The 10679-nt window shown below is 44.1% G+C and overlaps 1 protein-coding gene across 1 annotated transcript in view; it reads right to left on the reverse strand.

The window, feature by feature from the left end:
- Positions 1 to 9279, reverse strand: part of numbl (NUMB like endocytic adaptor protein) — a 61818-nt gene extending 52539 nt beyond the window's left edge. The window contains exon 1 of the mRNA XM_034604203.1: positions 8868 to 9279. The gene's annotated coding sequence lies outside the window, so the exon portion shown is untranslated. The remainder of the gene's footprint in view (positions 1 to 8867) is intronic.
- Between the last annotated feature and the right edge of the window lie 1400 nt (positions 9280 to 10679).

A 10679-nucleotide genomic window follows, 5' to 3' on the forward strand; every position in this document is an offset into this window, starting at 1 on the left:
AGCAGCACTTTGTTGTTCTATGAGGGGCAATTCGGGGTTCAGCATCTTGCCCAAGGACACTTCGGCATGCAGATGGGGAAGACTGGTGATCGAACTGCCGACCTTCAGGTTGGAGGAAGACCGCTCTACCCCTCAGCCACAGCCGCCCCATGTGGAAATCCTTCCAGCATTTTTGCATAATCCTGCTAACTAACAGACAGACAGACAAATGCAGACGGAAGAAATAAAAATGTAAAAACTAATGTAAAACCCACTTAAAAATTATAATCGTAATACAGTATGTGACCAAAGGGCAAAAATGGAAATGTGAAAATGATTAACCATAATTTAACGGTAAATTAACTAATGTGTAACTATCAAGCGAATGAAAAATGTAACGTGGGTCAACAGTAAATTAGCAGTAGTTTAGCATCAGAGTACTGGTGAATGTGTGCAGAAATGGGACGGAGTGTATAACTGGATGTCCACAGGAAGCAAGGTCCTGCTCAGTCTCTAGTTGGACGTGCTCCACTGGCTGAGCAGTAAACTGTGGGAAGGGGCGTTGTTCCCAGTCTGTCCGTTTTACACTTCGCTTTCTATAACTTCAACAAACAAGATGTTAATTAGTGAGGCTGCTATGTATATTTTAAAGTAAGGGCCACACTAACTGTGTCCCCCTGGAGTGTAAATGCTAAGATAACCTGATTTATGTTTATAAAATACAGAGAGAGGTATCAAATATCTGATCTCTCCTCAATAAATTAGGGGAGCATATTTACCAAAATTTAAAAGTATTACTTTAAAAGGGAGAGAGAAACATAAGCTGTGAGGTGAAACATTTCTTCAAGCACTTTCCTCATTTTTAATTTCTAAAAAAGTTCATATCTGGATTATTTCAAACAGCAGTGACCCTCCTCTTCCTCTCCTCTACTCTACTCTTCACACCTCTTAGCATTTGTGTTATGGGGTTTCTAATGAAAACAAGCCTCCAATCTCATAATAGGGATTTACAGTCAAATCTGTCTGTTTTCAAAAGGGACCTAACTCCATTTAATAGCATATTTATCCACTGTAGCATCATCAGATAGTCCTCTCAGGATTTACAGTGCATCTGTAGTACTCAGTGTTTATGATCGGCTTCAATTACATCTCATAAAACATTCCCGTACTAGACTGTAATTAATAGTACTGTTTTTTTTTTTTATCCTTCCTTCTTGCATTTTTGCATATTTATCTTTCTCACATGTTTTATAGGGATTACTTTCATCCTTTCCATTGTATTCATGATGATCATGATGCCAACAGCTGGGAGAGTGAGCCACATCTGGTGCACAGCTGGCCCCCCATAGAAAGACAGGCAGATGCAAGGGACTGAGAGGGGGATAGGGGAAAAGAGGAGAGGAGTAGTGAGGGGATACGGTGTGAAAAGAAAACCTATGAGGTTTATTAAAGGTTGGTGAGTGTTGTGGCGCTAAAACGAGGGATGAAAGGAGAAGCGCAATAGAAGGGTGTGGCAGAAAGAACGAATGAAAGTCTGCGAACACAAAGATAGCAAGGCCGAAAGGAAAGAAAAGAGGCCAGACTCAAAAGCGATGGACTGATGGAGGCACAGAGAGAGATGAAGGGAGGACAGTCATGTGGAGTCAGATGCTCTCGATTAGCTGCATTGCTGTCAGAGCCTCTCGCCATGACAACCATGAGTCATCGCATGGTAAACAGAGAGGAGGTTTTATCAACCAAGAGTCTCCCTTGGTTGATAAAACCTCCTCTCTGTTAAAACTCCTTGGCCAGGGATTCTGGGCAAGATGTAAAGACAACTTCAATGTACGTCAACTAAATCAAATCAACGTTATCATATATATAATTATATAAGCGACAGAATAACTCATACAGTACACACTGAAAACTAAAATTAAGCAGCTGTTTAAGTTTCAAGCAGCAGTTTTTGTTTCATATAATGGCCGTTTATGTGGAAACATAATTACAGTGTTTGAATTCTTGTCATTTAAATGTATTTAATCATTTTTTTCATAATAAAACAAACAGAAATCCCCACGGACCCCCTGCAATTATGCCAACTAATATGTCATTCAACACAGTGCTGCTCGCCTCCTCCTGCAGCTGAGACTGGAAGGCTGCTGCATTGGTTGGGCTGTGGGGGATAAGGGAGACAGGGCTGCTCAGCCTGAAGACGGTGACTCCTGCACCAGGCAGGGACAGGGACAACTGTTTGAACAGCTTGTTAAAAGTTTGCTTTGGTTAAATGTCGGCTAAAAGAGGAGCGAAATGTAAACAGAATTTTCTTAGGGAAGTAAAAGTGGACGATTTCACTGTGGACTAATATCAAATACCAATACTGGACAATTTAAATTCATATATGACAATAATAGAAAAATAATCAATCAATCAAATTTTATTTCTATAGTCCATATTCACAAAATACAATTGTCTCATAGGGTTTAACAAGGTGTGACATCCTCTGTCCTTAAACTCTTAACAAGAGTAAGGAAAAACTACCCCAAGAAACACAACACATTATTTAAAAAATATTCTATAACTACCGAGCATAACTAACTCTTTTTGATATGAATCTTGTGAGTAAAAGTGACTTTTTAAGTATTCCTTAAATGTAAAATAAACTGCAATTTACTGAGCCAGACGTTTCACGATAAATAAATAAGCTTAGCAGAGCTCATTAGTGACTTTCTCATGGAGATGATATATCATCCTGGCTGATCCATCAGTCAAGCTCTAATAAGCCCTGCTAAGTATAGTATTTCATTAGAAAGTCATACAGGGTAATGTGAGAGCCACCATTACCTCCAGTGTGTCATTCCTGCACCCCCTGTGAAGAGTTTTCAAACAGCCTCGCTCGACACTCACGTTGCTTGACATTTATTTTGTCAGCCCTTGTCATTTCTTGTCACACACACACACAACTGAGCTACTAGTCTAACAGTACATGCACACACATGCACTATACATATACTCCAGTGACTCATTTGTGGGGAGGTGAGTTGTGGCTGCTCATAAACTCGAACTTGCCCCCTCTCTCGCCCTCGGTCACACAGCACACACACACACACGTACAGAGCTTTATTTCTTTGTGTGTCCTCTATCATGTGGAGTGCTATCAGCTGTCCTCCATCCTTCACCCCGTCTCTGGGTCTCCGACTGCTTCAGCCAGGCCGGTGGAGCGATGCAACACACTCACACCCCGACAGATGCACGCCATCAACCATAAAAAACGCTTTAAGCGTCACCCCGCTCCTGTCCCACCCCCACCTCACTCGCTGCAACCTCTATCTCTCTCTCCCTCTCTCCACTCTTCACATAGCACAGTGAATGGGCCCCTCTGTGCTCTGGGAGATTTAACTTGGGTTCTTCGGTCTATTGCTAACAATCTCTCTCCCCCGGCGTCACACTGGAATAGTACAGCGGAGGAGCCACTGTTGAATTAAAGGCTGTGAAACCATCAGCTACAAACACACTCACATAGTACAGGCTTTGAATTAAACCCGACACGTGCAGGGAGAAAGTCATCGTACATGAGCTGTAGGTACTGTAAATAACAGGAGATTAGACAATGCCAGGGTTTCTCCCATGCATTATGGTGCAGAAAGACCATCTGCGCTCATTTACCTTCTCATATAGATCTAATGGAGAATCCTGATTATGCAATCGTATTTATTTTTAATCCAGGGAAAATTTGAAAGCATGTACACTGTTTTATAGCTACATACTGTCACAGATATGCCATTGAACTTCAGATAGTAGATGGGCTCCAGGGTTTCTCCTGCCAGTCCCAAAGTATGTGAGAACACAGGAGGAGATCCTCCAGAGGATTCATCATGAGTGATGACGTTTCTAACACACGCCAGATGAAAAACTGAACCAAATTTCACAAGGCAAATAAGGTTTTTGACCTTCGGCCACCCAAATTCTGATCAGTTCATCCTTGAGTTGCAGTGAATGTTTGTGCCAAATGTAAGGAAATTCCTTATGAGTGTTCATCACCTTCAAGAACTATAATATAATCAGTTCATCTTTGACTCCAAGTGAACGTTTGTACCAAAATCCGCTGTGACCTTGACCTTTGACCTTTGAAAACCAAAATCTGTTCAATTCATCCTTGAGTCCAAGTGACCATTTATACATAGTTTGTAGAAATTCCTTTGCAGTGTTCGTATTTACAAGGCTAACCGTTTGTTTTCTTTGGAAAATGTCCAGATTCCATTGTGTGGGCATTCTCCGGTGTTCAGGTCTGAAAACAGCTTTGGTCGTTCTCCCATGAATCTTACTGGGACTGAGTCTCCTCCACATATAGGCCAGTCATCACTCTGTGTAGAAATGGTGCAAAGGCAGCACAACACTGTGTTCACACAGCATCAGGAGGTTTGTGGTATACGTTCGCAGTAGGTGCAGTAAGTGTAATTTGGGACAAACCATGTGAAAACAATCGAAAAAGCAGCAAGCAAAGCAGCTGCTAAAAGCTTGTGAAAGCATATAGATCAAATCAGACCCTGAGGGAGGGATGTGGTGTGCAAGAGGCTGAAGTTGAGACTGAAGCATTTTTAGCATTTGGGATTTTCTGTTTCAAAGGCACTTCTTTCATCGAGATGTTGCGTCTAATCTTCAACAGCTAAATAAGCTGAAATAGGTCATCATCAAAATATAAATCAAGATGCCAATAATTCAAACTCAAAGTGAGTTATTTGTGGCGATGAGCGCCCCACTTGGAGTTGCGCCTGAGAAAGACCCATTTCCACTTTTCTTGTTATCTGCAGAGAAAAAAGCTACTGAAGCAAAGAAATAAACTGCTGATCACTAGAGAAACAGGCACACACACCCCCCCACCCCCCCCACACACACACACACGTACACACAAGCCAGTGAGCATCGCTCTACACACACGCATGGTCAAACACATAGCACAACACAAATCGTTGCCTTCACACATAAGACATGGCTTTCAAATCCATTGTTCCAATCATTTATCAATCCACATAAGCATAATGCACACCAATAAGGGCGTGCAGCAAATGTACACACACACACACACAGACAAAACAACAGGACCATGTCTCTGCACTGTGAGTATGCCATTAGTGTGTGCACTAATGGAACTACTATAAGTAGGAAGAGAGGAGTGGTTGGATCTAACTAGCCAGCAAAAATCTGATAACTCCACTCAGCACATACTGAAGGCACTTAGGCATCAGACGGCAAAGATGGAAGTGTGTGCGTGTGTTATGTGTGCGTGTTTTATGTGTGTGTGTGTGTGTGTGTGTGTGTGTGTGTGTGTGTGTGTAAGAAAGTGAGAGGGAGGATGACATGGATGTAAATGTTAGAGGACAATCTCCTCTGAGACAGAACTTCTGCGCAAACTGGCAAGATCATGTCCAACGAGGAGAGGAGTCTCTGCCACCAATGAAAAGACAGCAAGCGGGGATGGGGAACTAAAGGCTCCCGCAGTTTCCCTGGTGGCAAATTCTCTCCCAGTCCATCTTTTCCTCTTCTTCTTTTACATGATCACTCGCCCATTCTCCGTCTTTCTGCAGAGTCACTTTCTCTCTCTTCCAATTTCTGTTATCTTGTCTTTCTCTCTACTCCTCAGCACCCTGCTCCAAATCTACACGACTTCCTCTTCCTCCACTTATGTCTTTGCATCCTTCCTCTCCTCACCATCTTTCTAGTGCTTCAAATCTCATTATCTTTTTATATTTAATTTTGTTAATTAGCTAATCCCACTGCTATAAATATATTATTCTGTAATTAATTTAAGAGCTTTTGTTGGTTTCATTAATTAATACACACACACACAATCTAAAAATGTACACGCATGCACAGCACAAACAAGCAGCCACTGTGCATCATGGCTGTCAACTCAGAAATCAAACCTCAGTGCAGTTGTATTTTAATGTTTTATAGTTTAAATCATAACATTATTTGCTTGTAATCCTTCTCAGTGAAGGCTCAACAACTTAAGTTCAGATCCAGCTGATTAAAACTATTATCAACCAGAAATCCTGTCGTAAATCAATACAGAAGTTCCTCTGAGCTGCACGGGCCCCTGACCTGCAGCAGTCTGGCGCTGTGAAGGCCTCGGAGGAAGCACGGCGAGGCCGCTGGCAGTAGCTGGGCCGTGGCTGGAAGTAGAGCTACTTGTTTAGCGGACCCACCCTGACCAGCACAAAAGGGGGGGCAACGCCCTCCTCCGCCACTAGCCAACCCAGAAAGCCCAGTGATTGGCCAGCTTGATGACCTTTGATCCCCGTTGTATTGTGGTCTCAGCTGGGCCGGCTCTCCCCCTTGCGTGGGCGTGTGTGTGTGTGTGTGTGTGTGTTTGTGTTTGTGTGTGTGTGTGTGTGTGTGTGGACAACAAAAGACAGCCAAGTCCTAATGCAGCAATCAGAGCTGTGGAAGAGGGGAAGTGGTCTAAGGGGAAATGGACTGTATGTATGTATGTATGTATGTATGTATGTATGTATGTGTGTATGTGTGTGTGTGTGTGTGTGTGTGTGTGTGTGTGTGTGTGTGTGTGTGAATGGGGGTGGTGTAATTATGTTCTTGTTGTGATGACTGAGTTGCAGCGTTGATTAACCACACCGAAGCTAATTTATATCCGGCAACCCCTCGGATTTGACTTCTAAAGCCTCGACCTCTCTTCCTTCTTTTCTTCTTGCCTCAGCCCTGTAGACCAAATCGGCCCTTCCTCTAGTCCTATTTCTGGACCAAACGTAGCCCTCCTCAGTCAGAGCCCTAGACCACACCTAGACTTCCACTAATTCCAGCTCCAGAACAAATCTAACCTCTCTCAGGCCCTCCTCATTCAAGGTTTTGGACCATACCTAGTCAATGCTAGTGCTGGTTCCGAGCTTGATCAACTTGCAAAGTTTGTGAGAACCAGTTTGCTTTTCCATGAGCTAGAGCCCCCGTAGAGACACATCATTACGTCACTTTATACCTCTCCCACTGAGCAGCTGACTTTAAGCCCAACATCAACAATGGTGAACTATAGCGTCTGTTTTCAAGTGTTGCACCTGGCTTCCCAGACCTAAATTGTGATCCAAACACTGCAAGAGACCATAAACCTAGCTCCTCTCTATCCTTGGCTTTGGAGCAAACATAGCAGTCTCTTACTCCAGCTCTAAAACAAACCTAATGGTAATGTAGCTCATGCTCCAAACCAATCTCACCATACTCTAGCCTGGTCCAATTTAGAGCTCTACTAAACTGACGATGGGCCAAAACTCTCCACACTGGTCTGGGTCCAGCAGCATTTCCAAACTTCTACGTTTTAGCATCTCTAAAGCTCCAGAGTAGTATGAATGCCCAGAGTATCAGGCAGAATTATGTTCAAAAGAAAAAAATAGTATTATGGATGTAGCGTCAGTCACAGGACTTTGACTTCCTCTCATCCCAGCTCCAGACCAAATTTAAACCTTCTCCAGCCCACCTCATCCAGGTTTTGGACCATACCTCGTCTCTAGTGTCTACAACAGACCATACCCAGCTCCTCTCTCGCTCTGGCTTTGGTTCAAACATAGCGTCCTCCTACTCAAGCTCCAAAACAAGTCCAGTCCGAACATAACTCATGCTCCAAACTAAACTCACCATCCTCTAGTCTAGTCTCAGGCCCAATTTAGAGCTCCACTAAACTGACACTGGGCCAAACCTCTCCACCCTGGCCTGAGCAGGAGCTGTCCACGCAGGTGGTCTGTAAGGATTGCGGGCTGAGACACCCTGAGCCCTGCACCTCCTCTCTTAATAAACCCCATGTGACACTCTCTCTCTCTCTCTCTCTCTCTTTCTGAGGCAGTGGGTCAGGGTGAAGCCCCCCCCCCCCCCCCAACAGCATGACTGGCTGTCTGAGGAATGCCATGTCACGGAACAGATGGAGCTCCACAGACAATGGAGCGGCATGCATTTACCAGGTCCATATACGAAGGCATGTGCGAAGTGCATAAGTGTGTGTGTGTGTGTGTGTGTGTGTGTGTGTGTGTGTGTGTGTGTGTGTGTGTGTGTGTGTGTGTGTGTGTGTGTGTGTGTGTGTGTGTGTGTGTGTGTGTGTGTGTGTGGATGCATTATGACTCCAGTCTGAAAGCCATACTTTGGCACTTTTGCTCTGGTACCCTACCAACCTCCTATTTACATCAGGGAGCAGGGATAGATCGGAGAAAGCAGCAGCAGAAGAAGAAGCCCTGAGTAACTCTGAAAATGATGTAACCATCCCTAAAAAAAGAACAGCTCATCACCGAGCATGGTGCATGATGGGGGGGTAAGATGGAGGGGATGTTGGAGAGAGGTAGAAGTATTCAAAAACTCTTGTTTGAGAGGCCGTGCATGCTGTCCAGGAGAAAGAAATTCTTAGAAAGACCTGCAAAACTATGAGCCAACCACTACCCAATAATCAAGGTGACTCTTTACAGCTCCATCGATACCACATTATTCCATTCCCATGCCAATAATGATGCAATGATGGGTGTCATTTGGTCATAATATGATCAATATTATAACAGCAGAGCCTGAAAGTTACAGTTTTTATTACAATATGGCTTCACTGGGATATTTCTACAGGACAATAACCATGTTAGGTTGATCTGTGAGTCTGTAGTTTTGAGTCATGTACACTATTGTTTTTGCTTCGTTAAAGATAAAAGCCATCATCATAGACATTTCATTCATTTCACACATATGGGCCCAATAGCAGCTGGTGTGAAACCCACCCAAATCAACCATTACATGTGGTTTTGAGTGGATCGCTCACTTCTTCATCACGCACTCATCCATCCCTTCACTCACTGATTGTAAAGACATAAGCCTGGAAGTGTCAGTACATGGGGGGATGACGAGAGGGGACGAGAGAAAAAATCCAGTGAACTCACCCAAGAGATCGACGGCTGATCTGCTCCCCGCTCCTCCCCTGTGTGGATCCAGGACCCCGGACTGAAAACACTACAGCTCACCACAGGAAAGATGAGGATCTGTAAATATTTCACCGAATCTTCTTCATCCGCACTGGGAGGGCGACGGATCGAGGCGAGGTGGAGCCGCAGATCAACCTGGTTCCGATGCGCACACACGCGCACGCTCGCATTCAAACAGAGAAACGGTTCACAACAGCGATCCAGCTTCACTCCTGCGATCAAAACAAAAAAAACGCACGGACACAGGGTTTGAGGATCTCGCTGTGTGAGTAGTCACCTCGGATGCTTTGCGTGTAGACTGTGCACTAACCGGGCTGCTTCCCCCGGCTCCACCCGCTAACCCAGCCTTTCCTGTGCGCCCATTGGCACAGGCGGCCGGACATGCAAATCCACTCTTCCCATTGATGTTTTCCAGAGAGAAGTGGAAAAAGAAGCGCACGGATTCGTGTCAGGAGCTCCACTGCGCCACCGTGTGGTGACCAAGCTGCTGTGTCCCTCTGAGCAGCAGCAGGAGGAGCAGGGAGCCTCTGGGAGTAGGTGTCTCCTGCAAAAGGGCGCATGGTCAGGTCAGGTGCTCTGCAGGTTGATCTCACTGCAGTGAACAGGGATGTATTCATAGTGAGTCAGTGCACTCTATCTAGGTATGGATCTAGGATGAGAACAGGTCGAAGATGTTTTCGCTTTAGCCTTGAAACAGTGTCCTGGATTGATATCAATTCACATTGATGGGTACATACTAATCAATCAAATATCAGGATTCAAGTTCAAGTTTTAGGTTTTATTGTCATATGTAAGTTAACACAGGGCCAACAGTATCAATCGATCAAATCTTATTTGTATAGCCCATATTCACAATTTGTCTCATATAGGGCTTAACAAGGTGTGACATCCTCTGTCCCTCAACAAGAGTGAGGAAAAGCTAGCGAAAAACACAATGTGTCACATGAGAGGGATCCCTCTCCTAAGACAGACAGAAGCTCAGGAGATGCTGTGTGTAACAGAGCACATCAGTAAGATAACAATATTTACAACATTCATGAGAAAAGACAGTGTCTAACATAGCTGGAGAGGTGTATCAATGTTTAAATTATTAATACACAATAAAAACACAAGCGGTCGTCCTCTCACTAGAAGGTCAGCTGTTTGAATTTGTGAAATGTGTGAAAAGTGCTTTGACTGGTCATCAGGACTAGAAAAGTGCTATATAAATACTAATACTTATATATTAAGCAATCTAGTTGTAATCATATTCTACGATCAGCTGCCACCACGATCTACGATGTGGCCACAGCAGCGATCCTCGATCTGCAATGAGGAAGCACAAAGACGAAGGGGACGAAGTCAAGTCAGTAACATGTATTAATGAAACAAAAATGTGATGAAGAGGATGAGGAGAAAAGAGAAGCTCCATGTGTCCCCAGACAGTCTAGGCCTATAGCAGCATAACTAAGAGCAGGTCCAAGACAGACCTGAGCCAGCTCCAATTATAAGCTTTATCATAAAGGAAGGTTTTAAGCCAACTCTTAAGCGTAGAGAGGGTGTCTGCCTCCTGAATGAAAACTGGGAGATGACTCCACAGGAGAGGAGCTGAAAGCTCTGGCTCCTACTCTACTATTTAAGACTTAGGTACATCAAGTAAACCTGAATTATGTGGGGTTAAGATGGATACATAGCCAGGATTAGAAAAATACAGATGCCACATGCCCCCGTGCCTCTCGAAAATTGGGCACTATGACCGAAGGTAATATTTGAATGTTGTACATTTATGAG

Source organism: Hippoglossus hippoglossus, chromosome 13, assembly GCF_009819705.1.
Source record: "Hippoglossus hippoglossus isolate fHipHip1 chromosome 13, fHipHip1.pri, whole genome shotgun sequence".
Taxonomy (NCBI): domain Eukaryota; kingdom Metazoa; phylum Chordata; class Actinopteri; order Pleuronectiformes; family Pleuronectidae; genus Hippoglossus; species Hippoglossus hippoglossus.